This window comes from Rutidosis leptorrhynchoides, chromosome 4, assembly GCF_046630445.1.
Source record: "Rutidosis leptorrhynchoides isolate AG116_Rl617_1_P2 chromosome 4, CSIRO_AGI_Rlap_v1, whole genome shotgun sequence".
Classification (NCBI taxonomy): Eukaryota; Viridiplantae; Streptophyta; class Magnoliopsida; order Asterales; family Asteraceae; genus Rutidosis; species Rutidosis leptorrhynchoides.
The window spans coordinates 245,328,940-245,334,775 of record NC_092336.1 but is presented as its reverse complement, the minus strand read 5'-3'; the positions used below and the strand labels follow the sequence as shown (position 1 = coordinate 245,334,775).

At 31.4% G+C, this 5,836-nt stretch overlaps 2 long non-coding RNA genes across 2 annotated transcripts; both read left to right on the top strand.

The window, feature by feature from the left end:
• The first annotated feature begins 449 nt into the window (after positions 1-449).
• On the top strand, positions 450-1,896 carry LOC139839817 (uncharacterized). The gene is made up of 3 exons (XR_011757084.1): positions 450-583; positions 1,408-1,579; positions 1,790-1,896. It is a non-coding gene; the product is annotated as an uncharacterized lncRNA (long non-coding RNA).
• Positions 1,897-2,908: 1,012 nt separating this feature from the next.
• On the top strand, positions 2,909-4,467 carry LOC139844462 (uncharacterized). The gene is made up of 4 exons (XR_011757966.1): positions 2,909-3,230; positions 3,862-3,906; positions 4,009-4,237; positions 4,319-4,467. It is a non-coding gene; the product is annotated as an uncharacterized lncRNA (long non-coding RNA).
• Positions 4,468-5,836: the final 1,369 nt, after the last annotated feature.

Here is a 5,836-nt window from a genome sequence, read left to right as displayed (position 1 = left end):
GAAGCAGGACCTTCACACGTTCTCGATGACGAATATGAAGAAAATCAAGACGAAGACGTTGACGACGAATAGTTTTCAAATTTTAATGTAATTTTATTTTTAAGTGTATGGTATAATTTAAATGTATTTAATTTTTAATAAAAGTTAATTAATGTAATGTTTTTAAATGTCACTGTTAAGAGTGTTTAGTCCTGAAAAAGAAGTGCTAATGTGACGTTGATTTGAGATCTAGTCCGAGGACTAAGCTTTCACGATTGTAACCACTCTTATAATAGATTTTAGAATAATAGAATAGAACTATAGAAGTATTACTCGGAGTATTATTAATGTAGGAAAAAAAAAATCTAAATAAAATTCAATTAAAAAAAGCGAGGCGTTCTTAATTTTTTCAAATCCTTTAATTCTTCAAATCCCTAATTTTTTTAAACTTCCAAAAATGTCAAATCAACTAGCGCCGCTGACTACAAGCTTGAAGAAGAATGTAAAAATCGGTTCTCTCAGGTTTATCTCCCAAATTAACTATGCTCATCTCCAAGACAATTTCATTTATGTACAGATCTAGCGCACCTTTTTGTAATTACATGTAAGATTTTGTAATTTTAGGTTTTGAGATTATTGCTATGTTGATGTTGATAATACTCGTAATACATTAATTTGTGATTATAAGGATTATTTTGAATTGTAATCACTGTATATAAACTTTCTTGAACCCATAGGTTTTCTTCTTACTAGTTGTTGCGATGCTTATGATTTATCCTCTATTTGATGACTTTTGAATAAAATTGTACCTAATGGCATGTTCAATTTATTCAGTGTGAAGTTAATTGTTATTACATGAAGAATTTTGAAATTTAGGTTTTAATCTTGTTACTTGTTGCTGTGTTAGTAACTCAGCAAATGTGAATTTTTTTTTGATATATTGGTAACTGTGAGTAATATTGGTGAGTGGTTTTCCATTTGCTTCTTTTGTTTCTTTTGCTGTTGATGTATTGGGAAATATGTCTTATACTTTCAGTTTTTGTAGGTTAGTGTTTCATCTGGTTAATGCGTTTGATCTTTCTGTTTGATGGTAATTTGTTTTTACTTGATTATTTTCTCAACTACATGTTTTGTTTTCTTCTCAACACTAATTATGGAATGCACATATTTAGATGTAACAAAATTTATATGTCAAAATCAGTATATTTCCTTTGCCAAAAGTTAGTATGTGGCATTGATTGTAGTACTCTACTAACAAACCGTAGTAATTAGATGCTCCTAGATCAGATTAGATAAGTCATTATTCGTGATATTGTTCTACTTAGATTGTTTTAGTGCTTTGTTTATTGTTCATGTCGAGTCTTGATGAATGTAACTGATTGAGCATAATTCTTCTTCTTCTTCTTCTTCTTTTTATTCTTTTTTCAGGGCAATAACATCACTCCATCCATTGTTAAGAATTTGATCCCATTTTGTGAAGATACCTTCAAAGAGGGCAGCTACTTCGATATTACTATTTTTGGATTTAGAGAATATAAGGATGCGTATCATTTGGTATCACATAACTAGATGATTCGTCTATACTATTCAACAAAAGTTCGTAAGTGTCCGCCTTTCAATCTGCCAACATATGGCTACCTCCTTTTTTCTTACAATGAGATCCTTAAATGGAAGCTGTCAAGAATATAGTTTTCGTTAGACACGATCTTAATTAAGAACATATATTTTATCTGTATCTAATGTTAAAGTATGACTACATTTGTATAATATATCACCACATTATTCTGATGTAATTTTTTACATATGACAGAGGTAGTTGGACAACTCGTCAACCTAGGGAATTTATGGGTGAACAGGGATACTAGTGTTGACACCAAATTTGAGAAAACAGCAACAGTCCTAATTCTTATACAAATGTAAGCAAATATATTCTTTTTTTAACTATGCTAGTCTTTTAATTTCAATTATTATTAATGGACATTAAATAGACATCATAAACTGATAAACATACTAAACCATACAAAGTACCATCAAATTACCAAAGGAAACTGACTAAGCACAAACTAACTTGCTTATATACTTGTAGTAAGTATATATATATATTTCTTTAAAGCATCGTGTGGTAGTTAACTTGTGATAAACTGCCCTTTTATTTTATTGTACTAAAAAGGGTCATATGGTATTTTGGTTTTGAAATCATATAATCGTTTATAAATATATATACTACTGAATTTTGGAAGGAAAAAATATCATTTTGGTTGTTATAATATTAAAATCCTTTTGGTGTCTATTTGGGTGATTTTGACCCGTTTGACCAATTGAGTGCAAATTAGGTATTTGTTAATTTAGACATGTCTCATATGCATATTGAGTAAATTGGTAGGTTTTAATATGTTAGAAATGAGTTAGGGTGTATTTTTGTTAAAGGGGAAGTTTTGACCCATTTGGTATAATTGTCAAAAATGACTCTCGGGCTTAATTTACGGACCCGTAAAATGAAAATGAGTAAGTTTCGGTGAAAACTATTAATTGAGTTAGGAAGTAGACCCAACGAGCTTCGAAATGATATAAGATATGTATGATCTTGTCCACTCTAAATGCGTTTAAATGGATGCCAAAAACTGTGACTAGAGGATGTAATTGCTGTCTAAAAACAGCAGGTAGTAGCAATAGCAATACAACAGTATCTAGGAGCCTGTTTTTGTAAGGCTATAACTTTCAAGCTGTAACTTCGTTTTTGACAAGTAAACCGTCTATGAAAAGGTGGGAGGGTCAATTTTCCAATGGTCATGTTCTAATAGATTAACTCATATTTTGTAGGACCCAAAATCTGCTGTGAAGTTGCTGAAAATATATTTAGTCAAATAGATGGGCGTTACCTTAATAAACTTGAATAATCTTTCCATTTCAGGATTTCTTATTGTTTGTGTAATGACGAATTAGAATGATACCGAAGGAACTAGGACTTGCGGTCGGTATGAATAACCAATCGAAGACTAGTAGTACAAGTGAAGGTGCAAATGCAATATCAAAGGCAGATATGCTGAGTTTTGCTGGACATTATTCATTAACCGAGCTAGTTTGGTCTCCACAAATAGGTTTAGCCAAATTTTCCGAAAAGGAGCCTTGTTTTTTTGTGGGATGTTGGTTCAAGTGATGTGAGGTTTTTACAGTCCGAAGACACTTGAGTGTTAAAGTTAAGTCTTCAAGCTCGGTGAAAATAGCGGGAAGCACGTGTAATGTGCATACAAGTAAGTTATAATTATTAATTATAAAGTTTAATGGATCAATATTACTGTTGAAAAATGGGTGGGTCAAGAATAACATGTAGCAGATCAAAATTGGGTGCGGGTTAAAACAAAAAAAAAAATCAGTGAGGTTGACACACGTCAATCTTCTTGTTCTAATTATACACATCGCGGGACTTCAAAATTTTAACCCGTTTCTCTATTGTTTATTGTATTGCTTTAACTCATTTTATCTATAAGGATAAGCATTGCTCAAACTGATCATTCATAAGTTAATGGATCAAAATTGATGCCTCGACTTTTTCATTTATGAGATACTTGTAGTGTGATAAACTATTATACTTGGTTTTTGTTGCATCAATATTTTTATGGAAGGGACAATAGTTGTTGAGTAACTTATAAATTGTTGTTACGTACTATTACGTGTTGAGTTGTATAGTCAAACAGTGCCAATTTTCAAATCTATTAAACTTATAAAAGTTTTTTGATGGTTTAAATTCTCAAATAATCACAGGTAGTATAATTGGTAAACCGTGTTTGTGCAGGCATGATTATGAATGTTTTGATAAGCGTTCATGTTCATGAATGTTTTGAAATGTTTTTTGGTTATAAATCTGAACCATAGTGTTGTCAGGATGTTTGTGTAGGTGTGATTATGAATGTCAGATGATCTTTAAAGGTATGTTTCTATTTAATGGTTTAATGGTGTAATGGTTTAATGGTTTAATGGTTTTTCTTTTCTTTTTGCATTCATATATGTTTGTTGAAAACTGAATTTTAGGTCGGTGACGAAGTTTATCTAAAAGCATTATAAACTATACCGAGAAGGTATCAAGAGGATGGACGAGGAGCATTGATCCAACTACGATTGTTGGTAGTATATAAATTGGACTATATAAGTGGGAAATAGATGTTCAAGTGGCCATGAAAAAAGAAAAAAACATTGCTTAGGCCATGTGGTTTATTTGATACAGTTAAAGACGTTATTGGTTCGTCTATTGCTTGACCTTGTACGTGTATCTCGGTATGTCTTTATTAAAGTAATAATTAAGATACCTTTTAATGTTTATACATGGATAGTTTATTTGCAGGTGATACCCTTGAATTAATAAAGATACATGCTAATCCAAGACGTTGTACGTTGCTTTTCAAGATCTTTACTTTCTTTGTTAAATGTTATTCGAAGTCTTTATATTTGGATTATTTATAAATTTTTTATGTTTAGTGTTTTTCATGTTATGAGAACAATTTATTGTAATATAATTATGTTTTATTTCATATTTTTTTAGTATAAATTATTAATTGGGTATCCATGATCATATTAAAATAAATTCCGGATCCAATAAAACCGCCCAAAATCCAAAAACCAAACCGGATTCGAATACCGGAACCGAATAAATGAATAGGACCCGAATATCTGATCTGGATACGATTATCTAAGCCGGACCCAAATATACGAACCGGATCTGAACAAGAACCGAATATCCGAACCGGATCCAAATATCGTCCCAAAACTGATCCGAAATTACTATACCCTGATATGACGCTTTATATTTATATTATATAAACTTGATATAATATCATTATATTAGGAGTTAGGACCCATTTTTCATGGTATTTATATTTATATATACACTAAATATGGACAACGGTATCCAATGATATCTCGCCACATCATCACCGTTGTTACAGTATAACAATAGCTATAGTATAACATTAACCAGGGGTATTTTAGTCTTTTTAAACCCGCGAAAAAAAGAAAAAAAAACTGATAAACAAGATCATACAGCTAAAATTAACAACTTACTAAATAAATAAAAAACCTGATAAACAAGATCATACAGCTAAAATTAACAACTTACTAAATTTAAAAAAAAAACAAAAACTTCTATCAATAATCTCCGCCATCAACGACGGCGACTTCCGGCAACAACCAAGTGTAAAGGAGCGGCAGTTTGCGGTGGTTGGCAGCGGTTTGCGTTTGTTTGAACATAATGACAGATCTGGGCGTGGGATTCTGAAGATGACAAGGTAGCGGCGGTTAAAGAGGGTGGCATTTTGTGTACGTGAATCGCAAAGAATTATGTTTTGTGAAGTGAAAGATAGTGGTGAGAGAGGCCCGACTGAAATTGAGGAGGAAAAGGGGGTGAGAGTTTTGAGATTTGTAGAAATGAGAAAAAGTGGATGGGGTACTCAGGGATTTTTTTTAAATTATATGAAGCTAATATTCCCAAGGCAACTAACTATCCTTGAGTTTTGTTTGAGTTAAATCCCAAACCTTAGGCCTGGATACCCATGTTTGAAAATTGGGCTCATATGAACATTAATATATCCACGATGAATATATATACTCCTACCATTGAATTGTTTTCAAAAGTAATATATAAATAATAAAAATGACATCATAGAATATTGTAGAATGTATGATTGTAGGTAACACATAACTATTACCGTATTATTTTTTAAATATTGAATTACATATATTTTACATTATTTGTGTTTAATTTTTGATTTCTCAAGTTTTCTATTTGCTCTGTCTATTTCCGTTTTTTGTGTTTGAGATGATAACATATTTAGTTCCGTTTTTCCAGCTTAGTACGGACCGTTGT